The following is a 10,239-nucleotide window of genomic DNA, read 5'->3' as shown; positions in this document are numbered from 1 at the left end:
AACAAGAGGGAAAAAGGTTAGAAATCGAAAAAAAGAGCAATGGCTTAGAAATCAAAAGGTAGCATATTATTATTATTCTCGTTTTTGCTTCACTAATGGTTCCCGACGTCTATTGTTTCGTCAAAAGTATCTAAGAGAGAGAGAGAGAGAGAGAGAGAGAGAGAGAGAGAGAGAGAATTTAACGTCTCAGTTGTCATTCAGGAAATGTCTGTGAACGTTACGACCTGGAACAGGAATGTTAATTCATGAGGGACAATTTAAAGAAGCATCATATGTTCTCGTATTGTCTCAAAATCAGTGAGAGCGATTCTAATGGCTATACATCAACAAAAACTACTACTACTACTAATAATAATAAAAGTATTGACAACAATACTAACAATGTGATATTGTATGATAACTTTCAAATCTCAAAAGATACGGAAGGCCGGGAAAATCGAGATATTAAGAATTGTGTCTTTAATTTCTAATATTCTCTTTTAACTTTATGCCTCAAGAATCAAACGCTATCTAAACCGTCTGCCTGTGTTGTCTGTCTGTGTGTCTGTCTCTCTCTGGCAACAGAGACTAGGTAATTGGTCACGTTTTTATTTTCTTTTTTCTCTCTCTCTCTCATTCTGGTCCGTCTGCTAAGAGCTACAGCGGAGATCACGTGTCCCGACACACCTAAGCATGCGATTCCGTGTACGATCTCTTTCTCATCTTTAGACACCATATTCCGCTCAGAAATACCTTCTCTTTCTCTCATGTAATGGCACTATATTCTTTTCAGAAACATCCCCTCTCTCTCAAATACATTATCGCTCTCTATCTCTTGCCTACTGCATAAACATTCTCTCTCTCTCTCTACCGCGATAGAGCTGATAACTATGCAATGGCTAGGCCATGACTGAAATGTTTACAAAAAAGAAGAGGACAACCAAGTCTCTTATCTCTAAGTGATGCCAGCTTCCCAAAACAAGATGAAGTTTACGGGCCTTCCACCACATCCGCTGATGAACTCGTGTTACTGCCACAAAATGCACGATTCAAATTTACGATATTCTATAGTAACTTTAAATTACACTTTTGTGAATTCTGAACATAGTTATTTGAGCATATTTTGCATGCATTATACAAGGCAATATATGTATATATATATATAAATATATATATATATATATATATATATATATTATATATATATATATATATATATATATGTGTGTGTGTGTGTGTGTGTGTGTGTGTGTGTATTAGACTTGCTTAATGGTGTTCGTGCCCATCTGCCCAAAACTTGTTTGCAGAGACTGTACTTAATCTAGTGCTCATCTACTGATAACTAACTCTGAAGTTCACATTCGTGCACATACGTACACCAATGCGCAAGTGGAAATGTACACGATGAAAAGCAGAGTTAATTACAGTATATGAACACAAGTTTTTGTGCAGATGTGCACGAACACCATTAAGCAAGTGTACTTGGTCCAGGGATTAAAGGGATAGAAAAAGTGAAATAGATATTCTACTACAGCTACAAAACAATTTTTCAAGCTATTTAATAGTCATGTATAAAAAATTTATTTACAATGCATAGATGTTTACAATAGCATATTTACAAAAATATAGATATAAAATAAAACCCAAAATCAAAACATATTTTGCAGACACCAACCACTAGATTGCTGGCTGTTTTTGTATATCATATCGGCCACGTCGTGTCCAGCGTTCGGGGGCGCACTGCCCGCTCTGGAAGGGAGAATGTGATCACTCTTGCTGGATGTGAAGACCCCGTTGATGGATGGCGATGCTCAACTTTTCCCCTATTAAAAGACGACCATAATTGCTTTCTTTATGGCCGACCTGAGCGCCTTCGATTAGTTCTTGTGGGGATGGCTTCCTATCATGTAAATCAATGAAGTGCTTGGTATACGTATGACCCCTTGGCTTCTGTGGGCATTCGCCTCCGAAGTGTCGTAGTAGTGTGTCTGATGTAGGCATTGCTGTGAGATTGACGCATCTTCTCCGGGAACATGAATTTATACACTACGTTCGTACACATCTCCTTTGGTCTCACGGGAGCGATGCTGTTTTCCATTACTAGGGATGCTACTAGTAGTAGTTTAGTCTTACCTTGTAGCTCCGGCATTCCAAGAGTCCCACAGTGCAGACGATGATCAATGGCGAAGTTCTTTCTCTTCTGCCGTCGTCTTGGTCGGTTGGTAGAACTCTCCAATTTTCTTTTTCATTGCGAATCCGTTGTTCGTTAATAACCGTCGAATTCTGTCCAGTTCATCGTTCACATCTCTCCCAGAAGTGGTGTGGGTGAGTGCTCTTTTGACATAAGCACTCACTACTAATTTTTTGTAAGCGTCAGGGCCGTCTCCCCGGCCATTCAAGCAACGGACAGCGTTCGTTGTTTTTGTGAATCCCATAGTTTTGAATACCATAGATTTAAATGCTTCTTCCTGGTGTTTAACTAGGACATCTAGAAAAGGCAAGGTCTTCTGCTGATTATGCTCTATGGTGAAGTTAACCATCGAGTTTCTTTTTAAGGCATCCGGTTTTTTTTCCTGGCGTCGTTTATTGTAACGAAGATATCGTCAACGTATCGCCCGTAGATCTTCGGTTTTCGGTGTTCACAGAAGGTCCTCTCTTCGACGGTAGCCATGTAGTACATGTTTGCGAAAAGGACCACTTGTTGATACAATTCCCTTTGAATTCTTTTGGTGATTTCAGTGAGTACTACGCCCCATTTAACATTATAGAGAGAGAGAATTCACGTTCATATCCTTAAACTCACCTGCACATCCAAAAATGACCCACGGGTTGCTCTATGAGCAAGAGCCCGTGCTGGCATAACGCCAGCTTCATAAAATACAACAAAAAATTGCAAACTAGGGCAGTAGCCACTTGAAAATGCCACAGAGCTCCTGACAGAAGACAAAGAATGGAGGAAAGAAATTTGTGCTCTTCACCGAAGATTGACGCCTGACTGAGTCAGGGTCGGAATAGATTCCGACGATATGAAGGTTCCGGAAATAAAACTCATTGATGCCACAAAAGCGATTGCTCTCAATGAAAATTGTCTTAGTGATACACCATGCCTAAAATACACACACACACATTATATAAATAAAATAAATAAATAAATATATATACCTATATAATTATATAAATATACATATATATTATATATCTATAGATATATAATATATATATAATATATATATATATACATATGTATGTAGTGTGTATAATAAAATACTAAAGTATAATATAAGCTGCATGTACGAAGGACCTTAATTCAATTTTACCTTCGATCAGCTGTAAACATAAAAGATAATATGAATAGTTATCATACAGAGGAATTCAGAATATTCAGATATAAACTAAGTTAGCTAGCATCAAATATTTGACCAAATGTCTTTGATATTGTCATTTTTAATAATAATAATAATAATAATAATAATAATAATAATAATAATAAATAATAAATAATAATAATAATAATGAATATATAGTATCCTTTTTCAACTATACTCGGTTTTTTTCCATCTGTCCAGCCGCCTGTGGTGTTTGTGTATGGTAACACTGCGTCCGGGGCTTTAGATAGTCACATTCAGCTTACATTCAACAATAATAACAATATCCTATTTCGAATATTAACGGCGTAATTCGCATACACTAAATTATTAAAACGCTTTTCAGTTGCAATGTACACCCAAATATCCTTTTATTTACCTAAATTTACACATAGCGTAACTATTTAAAGCCCGGGAAGAAAAAAAGTAGTTACACCAACGTGTAAGTGTACAGAAACTCTACGGGAGTTTCACACCCCACTTCCACCGAAACCTTGGTAGGTCGAAAGTGAGAAATGTTGGAATTGTCGAATAGCTCTAAAAGATGCCACAAGTCGTCACAAAAAAAGTAAATGTTTATGTATAATGAAATATCATCAATTGGAATAGAGTACAGACTTTTTACAGAAACTCCCGAGTTTATTTGGTCTAAATCTTTGGCAAGTTTATCCGGTTCTATTCTTTTCTCTTTTTATTTACTTCTCGTTCAGTATTTCTCCTTTATTTCCGTTATTACTTATTCTCTAGACTGTCTTTGTTTCAGCCTATCCACATGTAAATGCCTACGAAAGCTACAGTGCTCTCTTGTTGCTGGACCTATAGTCAACTATAGTGCTCCCCTGTAGTTAGTTTTAGTGCTCTCTTGTTGCTAGACTTATAGTTGGCTTAAGTGCGCTCTGCTGCAAGACTTATAGTTAACTATCGTACTTGCTTATGTTAGACTTGCTATAGTCAATTATATTGCTCTCATGCAGCTAGAACAGTAGTAGTCAACTATAGTCACTCATATTTGAGCCAACGCTGTTATATAAACCTGCCCGTCTATTTAATGTTCGTATGTACAAATTTTGTCGAAAGGAAAAGAGAAATGAGGTATATATTACATTCCAAAAAATGAGCTATCATCTCCTAAACATCAGTTTCAAAGTAACATAGGACCACATGCTATAGCATCTTAAAGGTAGAATATACGTTTAATAAACATCAGCTGTAGACTTAAAGAAATGAAGATTTGTACCATTATAGATACCTAAGTGGGAGAGGACGATGAAAATAGCCATGGGGGAAGAAGAAGATTTATAGCGAGGCAAAAGTTGCTATGTATCTAAATGTGTGAAATGATAATCATGCAGAGAACATAGAAGAGGACTGACTGTTGGCATGAATGAGGACCGTACGTCCTTTTAGAATACGAAAATGGAGAAACTGAAGAGAATAAAAAGGCTATTTCCTGGACTGAATATGCGCAGCAGGCTTGAACAAGCACGTAGAATCTCTACCCAGTCTCTTAATAGGTCTAAATAACACACAAACAGAGTAATGCCACAGGTCTACGGCTTCTTAAAAGAGGGACAACTAGGTCAACATACGTACCTCCATAACGTCAAGATCAACCTTGGCTGACATGAACGCGCAAGAGATAGCACAGACCACTGTGTTAGTTCCGCAGTTATCTCTAACGACAACAAGGGCCACTCGAGGCCAGCCGAGAGCCTCTTAAAACCAGAACGATCTGGTTGGCTCGGATTAGTTGGAAATGACACGCACACACACACACACACACACCGCACAGGCGCACACACACACGTGAGGCTATACACACCGTACCCTGTACCCGGCGAGCAAAGGGGTTACTGCTTTACTGGACTAGTGCCTGGTGGGTACCGATGGCTTGGTGTTGGCAAGGGGTAAAATTAATCGACGTCGCGGTACTCTTAACTCTCAGGCTCATACTTTCGGAGAGAGCAAGAATGAAAAACCGGTCTCTTTGCAGCTCGAGAGATCATAGGAATTTGTCTCTGAGGAGTCTAACGCTTCATTTAGGTTAAGGGACGGGTTATTATCCGTAAAGGAACAAAGCTATCAAACAGAACAAGTTTTTTTTAATGCTTTTTTCGTTTTTTCCCCCAAGATGGAGAGAAGCCGACCTCTCCCTCTAGAAATAAAACACCCAGGAATGGATTTAATAATCAAACTCTTACTGCATATTATGGCTTCTCCTCCTTTTTTATTAAAGAATTATGAATTCATTTTAGTTTTTTTTTGGTGTAAAAAGCGTTTTTAGAGTAAGGATGCACGTTGTTTTTAGATGATGACATATTACATAAGTTTTCTATGTTTCATTTTCTCTTATTTTCTATCATAGAAAATGTAAATATATTTAATGAGTAACTTGTGAAAGGCTGTGATTCTTACCTTTTAGTTCTGGTAATCTTATGAAAGCTGTAAATATATAATTACCATTTAGTTTACATGACAAACCTCGATATGGGACACATTTTGAATAGATCTATCATAGGTATTTCTAATCATATTTTGAAAACCTCGCTTAGTCTACATGGTTATCTCGTCAAAACGAGTTTTTATTACGAAAATAGTTTTCTCAAGTGGGTTACGAATCGAGGCGTTGCCTTTACAACGGCGCCTCTTATTGGCAATTTTTTTTTTCATTTATCATGCTCTTTCTTTCTATTTTGTCTTTTCTTCCACTTCTGATTTAAGCTCTCTCTCTCTCTCTCTCTCTCTCTCTCTCTCTCTCTCTCTCTCTCTCTCTCTCTCTCTCTCTCTTTTAGTTCATTGTGTTCTTCTTTAAACGTGAATTTTTAATAATGTCACCAATCTTGCGTGCCTTGAACAAGCTTGTTAAAAGGACTATTCGTATCCTTAACTTTGAAGATTTTTCATAAGTTTTTCTTCTAAAAAGATACAAATCTACACGAAGATGGGTGTAGAGAAAGTAAAATATTAGAATATGTCTTCGCAGTTGGATAAAGAGAAACAGCTAGGAAAGCTAATATGGAAGTAAGCATACACGAAAATGACACTCCATAAATAGGCGTAGTTGCAAAATGAGTGTTTTATTAAATAAGCAATTAAAATAAAGACTTAAAAAAGCGTTAAATGAAATTACGTACACTGAGTTTAATTCCGAGTAATTCTGTATAATTCCTAGGTGCTGAAAATAGGCCTACCTATGTGTCTACATGCTTCTCTAGGCCCAGAGAACATAACGAAACCAAATTATATCTTTAGATATTAAGTTATACATTTGAGAGTATATAGTCATTATTCATGGTCTAAAACAACAATTCTTGTGAAGACATATCTCTAATATTATTTAAAGCTAAATATATTTAAGAAATTAATTTTCGAAAATTCTGATATCTTACAATTTTTTTGGATGAAACAGAGTTTAGAGCGAACATGGAGTTTATCATCCTTATATTGTGGCTGTTAAACGTACAAAAATAAAATATACAGATACACATTATTCCTTTGTATAGAAAGCATCATCAATGCCATAAATTCAAAAGAAAGTACAGCCGAGAGAGAAAATCTAACACAACTCCTCTTTAGATCAATTTCAAAACCGATTAAAGAACCTGAGAGAGAGAGAGAGAGAGAGAGAGAGAGAGAGAGAGAGAGAGAGAGAGAGAGAGAGAGATGTCAATAATTATCATCAATGAGGGTGCCATTATACAGTGGCATTCCCGGGATACCTGAAAGATTTTGGAACAAGAGGAACATTACATGATGTACACTAAAATCTTTTGCAAAAGGCTTTCTTAGATGGATAGACAGGAAGGTAGACAGAAAGGAAGAGAGAAAGATGGATCGATAGCAACAGAGTTAGGCAGACTGCAAAAACACTAGATTATTTTAAACTATATATCTCGAGTCATCGTTGCTTTCAAAATTTAACGGGAGTCCACTAACCACTTCAGTAAGAGAGATTACCCAGGGCTATTTTCGTGTGAAGTGGAAAAAAGAGAATTGTCTACAGAATCAGGCACCACGCATTACTTCAAATATCTTGTCATAATCGCGAATTCTTCTTTCTCACCGTTATCTCTACATCACGGGTCGGTTGCCTGATGCGCCTACTCCACCGCCTTCTATCAAATGCATCATCCTCCACCAAACCTCTTCTCTCCATATCTTCCTTCACTTTATCTCGTCATCTAATTCTGTCTCCCTCTTGATCTTCTTCCATTAACAGGTTCCTTCCAAGTCCTCTTCACTCCCCCCTCGTCGTCCATCCTGAACACATCCCCATACCACCTCAATCGTGACTCTCTTATTACCTCTGTAATCTTTACTAAGCCTGCCTGCCCTTCTTATTTGGTCATTTTCCAATCTCTCAAGCAGCGATATTCCCATCTCCGTTCTCTCATGCTTTACTTCCTCTTGACTGTTTGCTTGATTGACATTTTCTTATCACACACTACTCCATCTACCTCTCTCCACTTCACCCATGCAGCTTTTATCCTACTGTCAACTTCAGCCTTACATCCTCCCTCTTGGCTTAAAGTAGATCCTAAGTATTTAAACTTTTCCACCTGTTTTATGATCGAACCTATTCTTTCTTGCATTGCTATTCTGCCTCTATCTTCCCTACTGCTCACCAAAATTTCTGTTGTTATTCACATTCACCTTGAAGCCACCCCTCTCTAAAGATTCCTGCCACACTTCAAATCTTCTCTGTAGGTCCTCCACATTTTTTGGCGGTAATCACAGACCATCAGAGTACAACAAAACCCACAGCTTTTCATTCTTGATCTCTTCACTTAACATATCCATGACCAGCACAAAACAAAAATGGGCTTAATGCTGACCCATGGTGTAATCCAACGCTAATTTCAAAGTTTTGTTTCCCAACTTGCTTCTAAATATTCTTGGGTTTATGTCTAAATATGTAGAAAAGTATAATATATATATGTATATGATATATATATATAATATATATCTTATTTACGTCTGATAATCCTAAGCCTAAATATATTGGGACTGGGCTACAAAAGGTCATTATGTAGCCGGTCACTCTCGACTTGGCTTATAAAACAGTCATACGCAAACGTATGACTCACGGGCAGTGTGGTAACTTATTATGGTCAGTATGAAAAGATCACACACTCTTTGTGAAAATCTGGAAAGAAGTAGAAAGGCCTCATCGGAATTAAGTATTTGTATTAAGCTAAAGAGAGCTGAATTTAATTTAATGCTTCTTGTAGTCAAAGCGCTGGCGTCAACAGAAGTGGATCTATAGTCAGAGGATATAGTCAAAGCTCTGTTAGGCATAGTCTGGCAGTTGTGACGTTTTGTGTCTTGAAGTAGACTTGTCGAATACATCTACCAGTTATACATCTAATATGACCCGTTGCTGAATAACCACTGGTTCCATGCAACGTAAAACACCATACAAACAAACAAACAAACATCTTATATGAAGAAAGCCCCTAATTACGTCATCTTTACGAAACATTCAATACATTAGGTGGTGATAAAGTCAGTATACTATGCACATCGATATTGCACTTAGTATATAAACATATAATATATAATCAATAAAAAGGGAAGCTCTTTGTTACGCTCCTCTGATGCTGCCGCCAAAGCTACAGAAATGCATTGGTTAAATGGCCAATAACGACTTCTAGAAGGGCAAACTCTAAAGAAAAATAAGGGAAGACGTGAAATTTTCAAGCTTCATGTTGCTTTGTAGTCACCATTCCTGGACGGGAATGTTTATCGTACTGCATCGATGAAGGTGTGACAGCCTGTTATCCACTGCCACCATATGTGAAGATATTACTTCTGTGTGCTACTGTATACAGTATTGATGTCAATTGTCCTGACTTACATTCGAAGGCTACCATGCATGTTAGGACAATTAATTCAGAATAGCCTATGCATAACAATTCAAACCTTAGCTTAGGCTAATACAAGTGTACCTCATAGGCCTAGGCTAATATTCTAGGCCTAGTCTTGGTTGGAACTGGTACTTGACGTCGGAGACGGACGAATCTACATTGTGGTAGTAGTTAAGGTAGAGGGAAAGGCTGACTTCCGCCGTTTCTTTAACATTTCTTAGTTCTTAACAGTAGGTGGACACATTGTGAAAACATCTTATTCCTAGCTGTATTCCTTCTATAATTGTTAGAACTAGCACTGCTTATTATACTGGTTCGCACTTCGCAGTAAAACAAAAAGTTCATTTAGGACAGCAATCTTGTATACCAAACAACATGCAGTCCTTAGCGCCTAGGCTATACTGTGGTACTCATGCCTGCTTAGCTGTTACACTGCACAGTTAGCCCGACTTTACATGCGTAACATAAGAGGAATTTAACTCTAGAATAGACATTTTCATAAACTTATGGAAGAACATCCCAAATATTATCCTACGGTTGGTGGTATAATTGCAACCACATGCAAGCTCAGCATAGTGCAACTAATGTAACAGTACCTCTACCATGGTGGCCATATCCTAATTTCCAAAAAGTAGGAAATATTTTTGACACTTACTTTTAATCTAAAATTAAATATGTTTAATGAGGAGTTGAAATATAAAAAGTTGTATAATAAATACCAAATATACTTGGATGTGTTTGTCAAATATCACTATAATGTAATGAAGGCCATTTTCTAAATGCACTGTATATGTTACATACATGATACATGCGTGCATACAGTATATATAAAGAACTGAAATAAATAAATATTAAATTTTACTCCTGATAGACATCGATAATGTCGGTCTATTTTTTGTATTTCGCCCCTCTACTTGCTATCTCCAAGAGTTTTCTGTTACCCAGGAATCTTTTGTACAGTAAGTTCCAGAAGTGAAGCGACAAATAATTAATATATTTTATTCCAATTACTGTCATCCTCTTTATCT

This window comes from Macrobrachium nipponense, chromosome 33, assembly GCF_015104395.2.
Source record: "Macrobrachium nipponense isolate FS-2020 chromosome 33, ASM1510439v2, whole genome shotgun sequence".
Lineage (NCBI taxonomy): Eukaryota > Metazoa > Arthropoda > Malacostraca > Decapoda > Palaemonidae > Macrobrachium > Macrobrachium nipponense.
This window is presented reverse-complemented; position numbering follows the sequence as displayed.